The sequence below is a fragment of the Hemicordylus capensis genome, chromosome 3, assembly GCF_027244095.1.
Source record: "Hemicordylus capensis ecotype Gifberg chromosome 3, rHemCap1.1.pri, whole genome shotgun sequence".
Taxonomy (NCBI): Eukaryota; Metazoa; Chordata; class Lepidosauria; order Squamata; family Cordylidae; genus Hemicordylus; species Hemicordylus capensis.
This window is the reverse complement of record NC_069659.1, coordinates 354926116-354937944: the sequence shown is the minus strand read 5'-3', so window position 1 is coordinate 354937944 and position 11829 is coordinate 354926116.

The following is an 11829-nucleotide window of genomic DNA, read 5'->3' as shown; positions in this document are numbered from 1 at the left end:
GCAGAGGGACCTGGCGGCTATGCACAGGTCCCAGTGGCAGAAGGGTAGGCTGGGGGTCTACACAGGGCACCCAGGCGGAGGAGACACAGGCCGCCCCAGCCGACTCCAGGACTGAAAACTAGCCCAGCCAGAAAGCTCCCTCTGCCACCATGGCACTGCCCCTGCCCCTGCCCCTGCCCCTGCCAGGTTGCAAAGCTGCAGACACTGTGGAAACCAGAGCTCCAAGTGCCCTTTCTGTTCAAGTGTTTTTCAAGAGCCAGCGACACCCACTCAACTGAGCACTCCCCAAACCTCCAGCTTTGCAGAGCACACCAAACACAGGTTTCAGTGCACACGGAGCCAAGCTTGAAACCCCCTTAAGCTGGCTTTCCTCCTCTGAGGAATGTGAAAAGAGGATGCTTCTCTCTTGACTGCTGTCATTTCCCCCAGTTCAATGAAACGTTTCTGTTAGTTCTTCGGGATGGTGTTGCTTTCCTGCATTATGCTAGAGCGGTGTGCCACCCCAGCCCAAACAGAAGGTGGAAAGAGGTGGGTGCTCAGCATTCGAAGGGGGGCGCGTACCCACACCAAAGGTACCCATGTGCACCCAGGAAGGAAGAAACGAGGGTGGAGTGAAGTCTCGGATGGCTTCCAAGGCGTCTGGAGAGAATGGAAGATGACGGGAGGGGTGGAAACTTGCCCATTCAACCTTCCCGCCCCCTCAAAAAAAAGAATGGAATTATGGGGGGGAGGGGCTGGCAATGCTCATACAGCTCATTTTGTGAGGTGGGAGGGGTGCTACCACAATGGCTCAGAGGACCTGCCTCAACACTCTACTGGGGCAGAGAGGGGTAAAGTTGTCACAAAGAATGCATCCCCTGGCAAACCATCACTAGGCTCCAGGACGGGCAGGGGGGGTGCGTTCCTGGCACAGGGCAAGGTGTCCAAAGCCAAGCCCAATGCAGGACAGTCCAACCACCCCACCCTCCCTCCACCAATGTCCCATCTCTCCCTGTGGTGTATGAGATAGGAGGGCAGGCACTCCCGACCACCACCACCCCTGATGCCCTGATTGTGCTGCATGAGCATTTCAGGAACACACGAGGTGTTCACCGTCACAGCAACTACCTCGTGGACTAATAGGAAAGATTTTGCCATGGCGGGCAGAGCAGCAGGCATCGTTGTCAGTGCCGCCAGGAAGGATGAGGCCACAGAGAGAGCCCAGCACAGGGGAAGAAGCCTCTTCCTAGTCCTGCAGGCTCTGGGGCCCACTGCTGTGGCTGTGGCTGGTGTGGCGGCTACAAGGTTCCTTGGCTTCTCCACGAGGGTCTGACTGTGGGTTGTAGGACGGCCATGGAAGCCAGAAGGAGACAGGTGGGTGCCCTCACCGATGCCATATGTGCAGAGGAGGGTCACCATAGCTGTCTACAAGCTGGCCTCAAACTCCACCAACTTGGCCCTCAGCAACCCGTCTGTGGTCGGCAGATCCACCATCTGTGAGAGAGTGAGGGGAGTGGTGAACCTGACCGTGGAGCTGTTCGCAGACATGATCCTCATGCGTGATGCAAGGTAGGTGATGGCAGGCTTCGAGAAGAAGAGTTTCCCAGTCGTCCGGGGCTGTAACAACGGGACTCATGTGGAAATTTTGCCCCTGCCCCAGTTGGCATGACCAGTACTATGGGCACAAGCACGACTACACCATGACGTTGCAAGGTGTGGTGGACTCGATGAAGCAGTTCATTGATGTCTACACCAGGGTGTTGGACAGGAGCCATGACACAGCCATTTTCTGGACCTCCCTTCTGGCCTCCATGTTCGTCCGCAGCATCTGGGTCAATGCCCTGGCCGTCGAGGTGGGTGGTAGGATGGTGAAGCCGGTGATATTCGGGGACCAGGGGTACAGTTTGCAGGAGTGGATAGTCACCCCCTACTGTGCACCCAAGAATGCCGTGGAGAGGCCCTACAACCACCGGCACAACAGCATCAGGGTGGTGGTGGAGAGGGCGTCCGGGAGGCTGAAGGCCTCTATGGCTCTATGCACCCTCTATGGCTTGCCGGACATGGAGGAGGACCTGGTGCCCAATGTGCTCGGGGCCTGCTGCCTCCTCCACAACATCTGCGAGTCGATGGGTGACATCCTGCTTGAGGAGCCTGTGGGCCTGTCCACACATCCAGAGGGCAAGGAGGGAGGCAGCAGAGGCGGCGATTCCAGCCCGCAACCAGTTTTGGCACAGCCCCCGAGGGCTGCAGGAGGCACGAGGGTGTCGAGGGCGGTGAGAAGACATGCCTGGGAGCATCCACTTCCCAAGAGAACGCCTTCTTCGCCATGAGCCACACCGCCCACTGAGATCATCAGGAGAGGTTCATCTGCAGCGGCTTGCCACCTGCTCCTCTGGTGGCTACTCAGGGATAGGCCTTCTCTGTGGCTGCCCCGAGGCTTTGGAACACGCTCCCTGCTGGAATAAGAGCCTCCCCATCTCTGACCACTTTTAAAAAGGCAGTCAAGACATGTCTGTTCACCCAGGCTTTTAATTAGATATTGTTTTGATTGTGTTTTTAATAGTTTTAATGTTTTAAATTGTTGTAAATGTTTTAATCTTTTTATCTGTTGCTTTTATTGTTTTGTTGTAAACCGCCCAAAGACTTGCATTTTGGGTGGTATCCAAATGTGTTAAACAAACAAACAAACAAACAAACACACAAACACCTGTGAGCCAGGCAGGTTCATGGTGCCAGAGGGGCTCGCCACCCGTCAAACTGCTGAGAAGTTGCCCACACTTTTGCCGGCAGGCTAGGTTGCAGACAGTAAGCATTTGGCCCCTGCCTTGCTCATGCAAGCCCTGCCAGCTTGCTTGCTCGCTTGCTTATTTATTTAAGTTATATACCCTCTGGCTCCAAAGGCTGCAGGCGGTTCACAAAAACAGAGACAAACAAGACCAGCTATTAAAACAGGAATGAAGAAATTTAACACATTCAGAAATTACAGCAATTAAAAATTTAAAACATTCAGAGCTTGTGGAATTGTGTTGTAATGAAGTTAAGCCGTTCGTCTTACAAGCTCTGTGTTTCTTTCCAGTCGTTGTGTGCGGATTCCCAACTCACACCTGGCCACTGGCGTGGAGGGTGGTGCCGAAGGGTGCGAGGAACTTCTGGTGAGGGTTGGGGAAGGAAGGGTCATTGGGGCCCCCTTGCATGTGCTGTGGGGGTTTCCAAAAAGGATTCTGGGGTTGGGTGTTGCTTGGAAAGCATCTACATGATCCCCAGGTTTTTTTCATAGCAAGCAAGATTCGGTTTAGAGTGACTGAGGCACAAGATGCCAGGCTGTGCACTTCAGATTAACCATTTTTATTTGAATGAAATTGGTTATGTATACGGTATTTGAAGGTATTAATGTTTTATGTATTTTATCTATTTTGTTGTTGTTGTTGCTGCTGTTGTTGTTTCTCTTCTTTTTCTTGTATTTATGCTGGCCTTGGGCCGAAATAAACAAATACAATACAATACAAGATCCCCAGTTGGAGGAGAGGGCGGAGGATGTAGGAGTGCTGCTAGATGGTGAGGGAAGGCACATGGGGTCCCCCTAGCATGCATGGCATGGGGCGAAGAGCACTTTCAGGGGGTGGTTGGTGGTGTGTGCTGGCCACAAAGGGCTCTCTGTGGGCAATGGTGAGCAAGGAAGGAAGGGATGTGATAAACTCCTTTCAGGTGGTGCTTGGCAGGAGGTTCCGTGGCTGAAAATGGCACCAGCTCACCACTATCAGAACAGCCCTGGAGGGGATGTTGGCGAGTGGCACCAATAGTGGTAGACAAGCCCAGGTATTCTCCCATGCCGTGCCCTGCCTTGCAGAGGATGTTGAAAAGCAGCAGTGTCCCCCTGCCCATGAAGAGAACCCCCCCCAAAAAACCCCATTAGGATGTGTGCCCCTCTGCCACACAGTTATGGCCCCGCAAGCCACTTTGGGGGAGCTCGTTCATTGAGACAGCATAGCTGGGAGCACAGAGAGGGAGGGGTTAAGATGCCATCTGCACTAGGAGGCCGAGCAGTGAAGCCAGAAATAGCCGAGTGCCAAGGAAACGGCCCTTGCCGATTGTGTCCAATCGCAGCCGAGCTGCTGACGTGGTGATGCTTTGCCCATTGTCCAGTCGCTGAGCTGGGTGGGATCGGCTTGTGAGGCCGCACAGCAGGGAGAAGTTCCCCTCTCCTGCAACTCCAGTCCGGTTGGCCGCAGGTTGCTGAACATCTGCAGAGGAATTGTGACCCTGGCCACCATTAACTGCAGTTATACTGTACGTCTGAACCTGGCCAATACGTTTATTTCTTTAGCCATAGGCATAACAAATATATTTGACTCAAAAATTAGGCTGTTGAAAAAGTGACATTTTAAAAAAAAATGTGGGACACTCAAAAATGGAAACATTGACTCAGAATAATTCAGAACAATTACATGGATAGCATCAGCTTGCCACCCACTTTGATTTTAGAAACTAAAATGCTGGCATCTTTTCTTGTAATGTATGGTCTGGTGTTAACTGATAAAATTTTGCTTAGAATCACAAAGATCTCCCAGGATAAATCACAAGCAATGGCTGAATAAAAACGTGACTGCTGGAAAAAATTCAACCTTCCCCCAACAAAAAAGGTTAAAATCTTCCACTTCCCCAGACCCACAGGGACACGGCCATCCTGCAGTAGGAAGTCCTCCAATATGGCCCATCAACACAGCAGATGTAAAACACTCAATCTAGCAAGTGAAAAAGCTTTCCTAAGTCTTACCTCAGTCAAGCCTGATAAATAATGAGGAAGAAGAAAGATTAGGAAAAGGGTAAAGAGGAGAACAGCACTTCCTGGCAGAGGTCAATGTATACTGATGATCGGATGTCTAGAAGCCGTCGCCTTAGACTTATTCTTGCTTTATGGTATCCCAAAGGAAGCATCAAAGCCTTAGAAAAGAGTTGCCAATTTTTTCCAACACACAAGAGGCAGCAAATAACAAAGTTAATAATTACTGGAGTGTTAAACTTAATAAAGCCACCTAATGGCGCAGCAGGGAAATGCTTGACCAACAAGCAGAAGGTTGCCAGTTCAATTCCCTGCTGGTACTATATCGAGCAGCAGCGATATAGGAAGATGTTGAAAGGCATAATCTCATACTGCGTGGGAGGGGGCAATGATAAATCCCTCCTGTATTCTACCAAAGAAAACCACAGGACTCTGTGGGCTCCAGGAGTCGAAATTGACTTGACAGCACACTTTAAACTTAATAAACGCAGCCAAGAACTTAAAGTGGCCAGCCATACTGAAGCCTCAACAGTTGACAAGCCAGATTTCAAGCACAGCACAATGCTGGCCTCAAAAAGATTTCTAAGGCTGCATTTGCATGTAAAACGAAACCAGAGGTCTCTTCTCCAGTTTTGGAAACTGTGGGCAAGTGCAGTTTCGTAGATAAATGGACTCATGGTTTCCCTCCCCAAACAGTATTTTGTTCTCTAGGACAGGATTTGTTAGATTTTGTTGAGGCCTCTCTGATTCAGAAAAATATTGCTTAACTGCTTGGGTCTTTTGTACGTTCAGTTTGTAGTGAGTTTGCCCACCTTTAATTTTAGTGTTACGTCCGAACACTGCCACCACAGTTTCCCCCTTATGCAACCAGAGTTGAGGGAGGAAGCTCCTCCCTCATTCCAACTGCTATTGGCTGCCGGGGCTGTCAGTGAGACTGTAGAGAAGGAGTTCTCCATTTCATCCAAATACAGACAGGAGAATGGAGGAAGGGGGGCGTAGAACCATGGGCCCACTGGACACGCAGTTCCGCATTATGTCCCAAGGCGGCCAAAGTAATTGGTTCTGAACTTTTTCTCAGCAACTGATTCACCCATTACACCCAACTGGGATACTAAATAACTGAGACAAGCATTTTGCTCTAAAAACTTTGATAGCTGGCGGGTGGGGAGTGGATTAGTGATTTCTCTGAAATGTCAGGTTGGCCAACCTGAGATTGACAAAAATTTCCAGGTTCTAACAATCGAAACTGGGAATGCACATGCCGTGCCAATTCCCAATTCCCCTTTTCATGGTTGTGATAACAGCCTATTAATTAGCAGCTGATGCTGCTAATCTCCACGCCATGAAAACCTCCACTTTGAATCACACCCATAATCCTGTTGTTTTGTCAGTCAAAGAAAATCACTCAACAAACACAGGACATTGGGCAAAGATTAAACTTTGACTTTTGGAACTATATACTGTATGGAGGATTGATAGAAATTTTTCTTTAAGGACAAATTTAAGAGAACATTTCTTTAAACGTACATCAAGATGCTTTTAACAGCGCTTTATAGATTTCATAAGAAAACCGGTAATTATAATCCAACCTATTAGATGTATTAAGAAGAGGCAGGTATATTTTATTTTGCCTAGTATTGTATTCACACCCTATACCAGGAATTCCCAACCTCAGGTCCTCAGATGTTGGAATTCCAAAGTTGGAAACCTTTGCTCTATAGCCCAAGAACACTGGTAAGATATTTGGGAGATAATTAGCAAGACAAAAAAACATTTTCCTAGATCTTGACCCTGTTTTGTTTTGTTTTTTGAATTCTACTAAAAATGCCCTATCTTGAAATGATTGCAAATATGATTCAAATAGCAAGAGTACAATATGCTAAAACCTGGAGATTAGATGGACTAGCCACCTAATGGTGCAGTGGGGAAATGACTTGATTATCAAGCCAGAGGTTGGCGGTATGAATTCCTGCTGGTGTGTTTTCCAGACCGGGCAGCAGTGATATAGGAAGATGGTGAAGGCATAATCTCATACTGTGCAGGAGGAGACAATAGTAAACTCCCTCTGCATTCTACCAAAGACAACCACAGGACTCTGTGGGCACCAGGAGTCGAAACCGACTCAATGGCACACATTACCTTTACTTTTCCAGACATTCAGCAATGGAAGAAGTTGTACAGATATACCATATCAGCAAAACTGACTCACTATATTTGTGATGTGAGAGACGATAATGAGTGAACACTTTCTTTATAGAGGAATGCACAATTGGCATCCATTTATTGTATATTAGGAAAACTGGTCACTGCCAACAATGTCTGGTTTATTATTAAATATATGCATATGGGTTATTATAGTATCTGCATTATTTATTTCAGAGAAAGAGAAGCCGAGGACGACCAGAAGCAAGGTGGATGGACTCTATTACGGCAGCAATGGATGCACCACTGAAAGACCTTCAAGGCCAAGCTGAAGACAGATCATCCTGGAGAGAATCTCTCTATGTGGTCACTAAGAGTTGACAGCACTTAACCAATCAATCAATCAATCAATGGTTTATTTAGCAAACAGCAAAATAAATAAGAATTGGAATGGTAAAACAAAAATGAAAACACCAGCCAAGTGCACTGCAGGAAGAAGCATTAGAAAGGATTTTTAAAAGCGACGGAAACAAAGTGGGAAGCATTACACCCACCCCAGGAAACAGGAGATGAGACACAGAACGTGGATTAAAACTCCACATTCCACAACTTTATTAACTTTTTCTAACAGAGATGGGCAACTGAACCAAAGCGTGGATACAAGCCCCGGGGCTGATGCAATATTTGCAATGAGACGCCTGCCTTCTGCAGCAGGAGAGCAAACAAGACTCCCCACCCAAGAGCCTTGGCAGGAACTGCTCCCGCCACACCCTCATCTGTGACTGTGTTAAGTTTTGGTTGGGAAGGGTCACCTTGGTCACCAGAGAGGAGAGCTGGTCTTGTGGTAGCAAGCATGAACCATCTCCTTTGCTAAGCAGCAACCACCCTGGTTTGTATTTGAATGGGAGACTACATGTGTGAGCACTGCAAGATATTCCCCTTGAATGGGGGATGGGGCCGCTCTGGGAAGAGCACCTGTGTGCTTGCGTACTGCAGAATGATCCAGGTTCCCTCCCTGCTGGCAGCATCTCCAGATAGGGCTGAGAGAGACTCCTGACTACAGCCTTGGAGAAGCCGCTGCCAGTCTGGGTAGGCCAGGGCTGCTCAACTTCGGCCCTCCTGCAGACGTTGGCCTACAATTCCCATAACTCCTGGCTATTGGCCATGTGGCCGGGGATTATGAGAGTTGTAGTCCAAAAACAGCTGGGGAGACTAAGTCGAGCAGGCCTGGTGTGTAGACAATACTGAGCTAGATAGACTAAAGGTCTGACTAGGTGGAAGGCCGCTTCCTGTGTTGCTATGTACCATCCCGCAAGGCTCTGAGTGAGCAAGGGTGCCAGTCCACCAAAGGGAGTTCCATTCACAGTCCTCTGGGTGGGATTCAAAGCCCTGAGAATCTGATCTCCTCCCCTTCCACCCTCTCCAAATGCTCACCAATAGCTGTTCTCAATCTCAGTTAATATCCCTGCATTCACATGACCTGCCATTGTGATCAGGGTCTACACTAATGAATGGCATGGCCCTCTAAAGCAGGGGTCCCTCAGGCCATTGTGGCTGGGGACGATGGGAGTTGTAGTCCATCTGGGGACCCAAGACTGGGAATCCCTGGAATAGGGTGATGGGATGTGCTTTACCCGCTATTTGCCATCCTTTGTGCACATAAAGGGGCTCTAATGACATAGCTTCAGAGCACTGTCCCCTCTAAGGCGTGTGCACACTCAGACATTTTCTGATGTCTGCTCAGTTCATTTTCGATCCCGCTCAGGTCGAATCAGGAAGGCCCCACTCTGAATGCACATGTGCACGCGCACTGCCTTGATACTGCCACCCAGAACAAAACTCATTCTGCACACAGATGAAAAAGAATCAGAGCAAACACTGCTCCAGAGCAAGAGCAAAGAACAGAGGACAACCTTGCTTGGTATCTCTAGCAATATTTCTCTGGGGTGATTCACAGTCACCACTGGACTAAAGAGCCATGAGATGACATGGAGAAGGCTTTTCCCCGTGTGGCATATTGATTATTGATTATTTCTGATGCTTCAGCTCTCTCTCACACTTAAGAGTGGCACCAAGAGCCGCTGCCAAACGGAGGCATGGGAATGTGCACGAATGTGCACGTGGCCAAACGGAGGCATGGGAATCTACAAACACCAGCAGACGGCCGGTTTGGCGGCGGGGGGTTACCTTTAAGGAGCAGGGAGAGTGCTCTTACCCCCCAGCTGTGTTCCCCCCACCAGCGCTGTGCCGGAAATCTCTGGAGTGGGGCAGCAGCGTACCCTCTTGCCTCCCTGGTCAGTGTCAGACTTGGCCGTGTGCCGGTGGCCGGTGTGCGCATGAGCTCTGGCCACTTCCGCTCTGCTGCTGACTGGGGTGGCAAGAGGGTACACTGCCACCCCCCGCACCAGCGTTTATTGGCACAGCACCAGCAGGGGAAACATGGCTGGGGGGGGAGTAAGAGCATCCTCCCTGCTCCTTAAAGGTAAACCACCACCACCCGCCGCCAAACAGGCCAGACCAGTTCGGAGGTCCAGAAAAGAGCCCCCAACTGGTTCATGCACATCCCTACTGAGGCATTCTAGCAGTGGCTGGACTACAACTCCCATAACCCCCAGTTGCAATAAACTGTGGTTGGGGGTGATGGGAACTGTAGTCCAACAGCAGCCGAAGAGCCCCAGGTTGGCCATTTTGCTGGTTAAGGATCGAAATAAAGTTTGATCTGATCAGGCTGGTGACCCCAACAAAGTTTTTATTGCAGCTGAGATTTGACATCCGCAGCAGCACGTCTCTCACTTCCACCCACTTTCCACCCCCACCCACCACCCCACCACTCCAAAAAGGCAAAAGCAGAGTTCATTCTCTTTCAAGCTTCCTGGGTGTGGGAGAAATGTGGATTCTCTGGGTTTTTAGACTTTTTAACAATACCCTGCAAAAGGGGCATATGCATTTTATACATTATCGTTGCATGCTGCTTTGAGGGCTATTTACAGGTGGGAAAAGGCATGCAAATGTTCATAGCAGGGGTGTAACTACAATAGGGCAAGGGGAGACAGTTGCCTGGGGGCCCACTGCCTTGGGGGCCCCCCCACAGAGACAGGTCACATGACTGACTCTCCCGGTCGCGCACCCGCCCAGGCTTCCTTCAGTTGTATTCATCCTCCAAAATTGATGTGAGTGTTCAGACCTGGAGCTACCAGAACAGCAGGTCTTTCTCTAGCACCATTACATGACCAGCATTGTCCACAATTTACAAAACCTTTTTTAAAATAATGTAGGATGATGTATGTTTTTTGTTACCACTATTCAGCCTCATTTAAGATTTCTTTACTTCATGAGCTGAGCTTCAGTGAGGGGCAGGGGCATTTTAAAATCTTGTCTCTGGGCCCACTCCAACCTTACGACGCTCCTGGTTAAAAGGAATGAAAAAGCAAAACATCCAACCTTATCATCCCCATACTGGGGCTGGGTGGGGGTTAGGGTACATGTGCACACACACAAAAAACTGAAGCGGAATGACTTATGACAATCTGGCCCGGCAAAAAAGTCCACTGTCCTTATACAGACATTGCAGATGGTGAAGAGTGAGAGCACATGTGTACCTGCGTGTGTGTGTGAGTGAGACATAGTGGGTAAGTGAATCCTTTATTACGGTCTTGGACCACATGTGAGTGAGACATAAATACAGATATTATAACCCTATTTAAACCACAGTTAGCTCAATTCAGGGAGAGCAGGAGGAACAGAGATGCAGTGAGAAGGCTGGTCATGGAAATGGCGACCTTTGACAGGTGTGAGTTCAGCAGAGGGTTACACCTGTCTTGTGCCATTAAAGGTCATACTGTTCAAGGCTGATTCAGTTGTCTAGAAATGACTAATTGCCCTGGCACTACTACACTTAGCATAAGGTTCCCAGATGGTCTCCCATCCAGCCACAATCCAGACTAAAATCTGCTTAGCGTCAGCACAGTTGCTACACCATGCGCCTTCAACCCACAGGCTGCGTCTTGATTGTTTTCTTCTTTATTCAGGGAGGTTTTCTTTGTTCCTTGATTTGTGTGGAGAGCATTCAGTAAAGACATTTCCCAGCATCATGCCCAGATAGTGCAGTTCCCGGAGGACTATACCACATGATTCTTCAGAACATATACATTGGGTATAAATGAGCTTTTGAAAACAGCACCAAATCTGAGGCTGAAGCAAGCTTGGGAGTTGTCATCCCAGAATTATACAAACAAGCCTTTGTGTGACTCACAAATCGGATATCTCAGGGGTTCTTTGAATGTTGTTGGACCAGGGTGATAGGAGTTGTAGTCCAACAACATCTGGAGATCCAGAGTTTGAGAACCTCTGAGACAGCCTGCACTGCAGTTATTCCCCATAAATTTGATGAAAGAGAGAAAGAACCGCAAGACAACCTCCTTTGCTCTTTCTCCTATTAGGTTCTGCTCTTCTGTGATGAAAGAGTGCATCGATGAGGTGTTCAAGAAGCAGCTGACTGGTGTACAGTGTGAGCATACCATGTGAGAGCAGGGGCTCTAGTCTGAGTGCAACAGGCAGGGAGACTAGAGTCAGGGCCTTTTTGGTTGTGGCCCCTCGGCTTAGGAATGCCCTCCCGGAAGGGCTTTGCCATGCTCCTTCCTTCAGTGTTTTTAAGAAACAATTAAAGACACATCTTTTTAGAGAGGCCTGCTTTATCAGCAACACCATGTGGAGGACCATGCAAATAGCCTCTGCTCATGCACAGAAGTCAGGAGAGTGCAGCCGCCATGCAGGATGCTGGACAGGGCACTGCTGCTTACAACGGCTTGCAGGGGGCAGCAGTTCTGCCAGTACTCACTTTTTAAAGGTACCTTTCGCCATCCTCACCTGCCACCACTGATTTTATCTGTTTATCCTTTTGTCTGTTGTTTATGTCTGGTAGGTTTTTT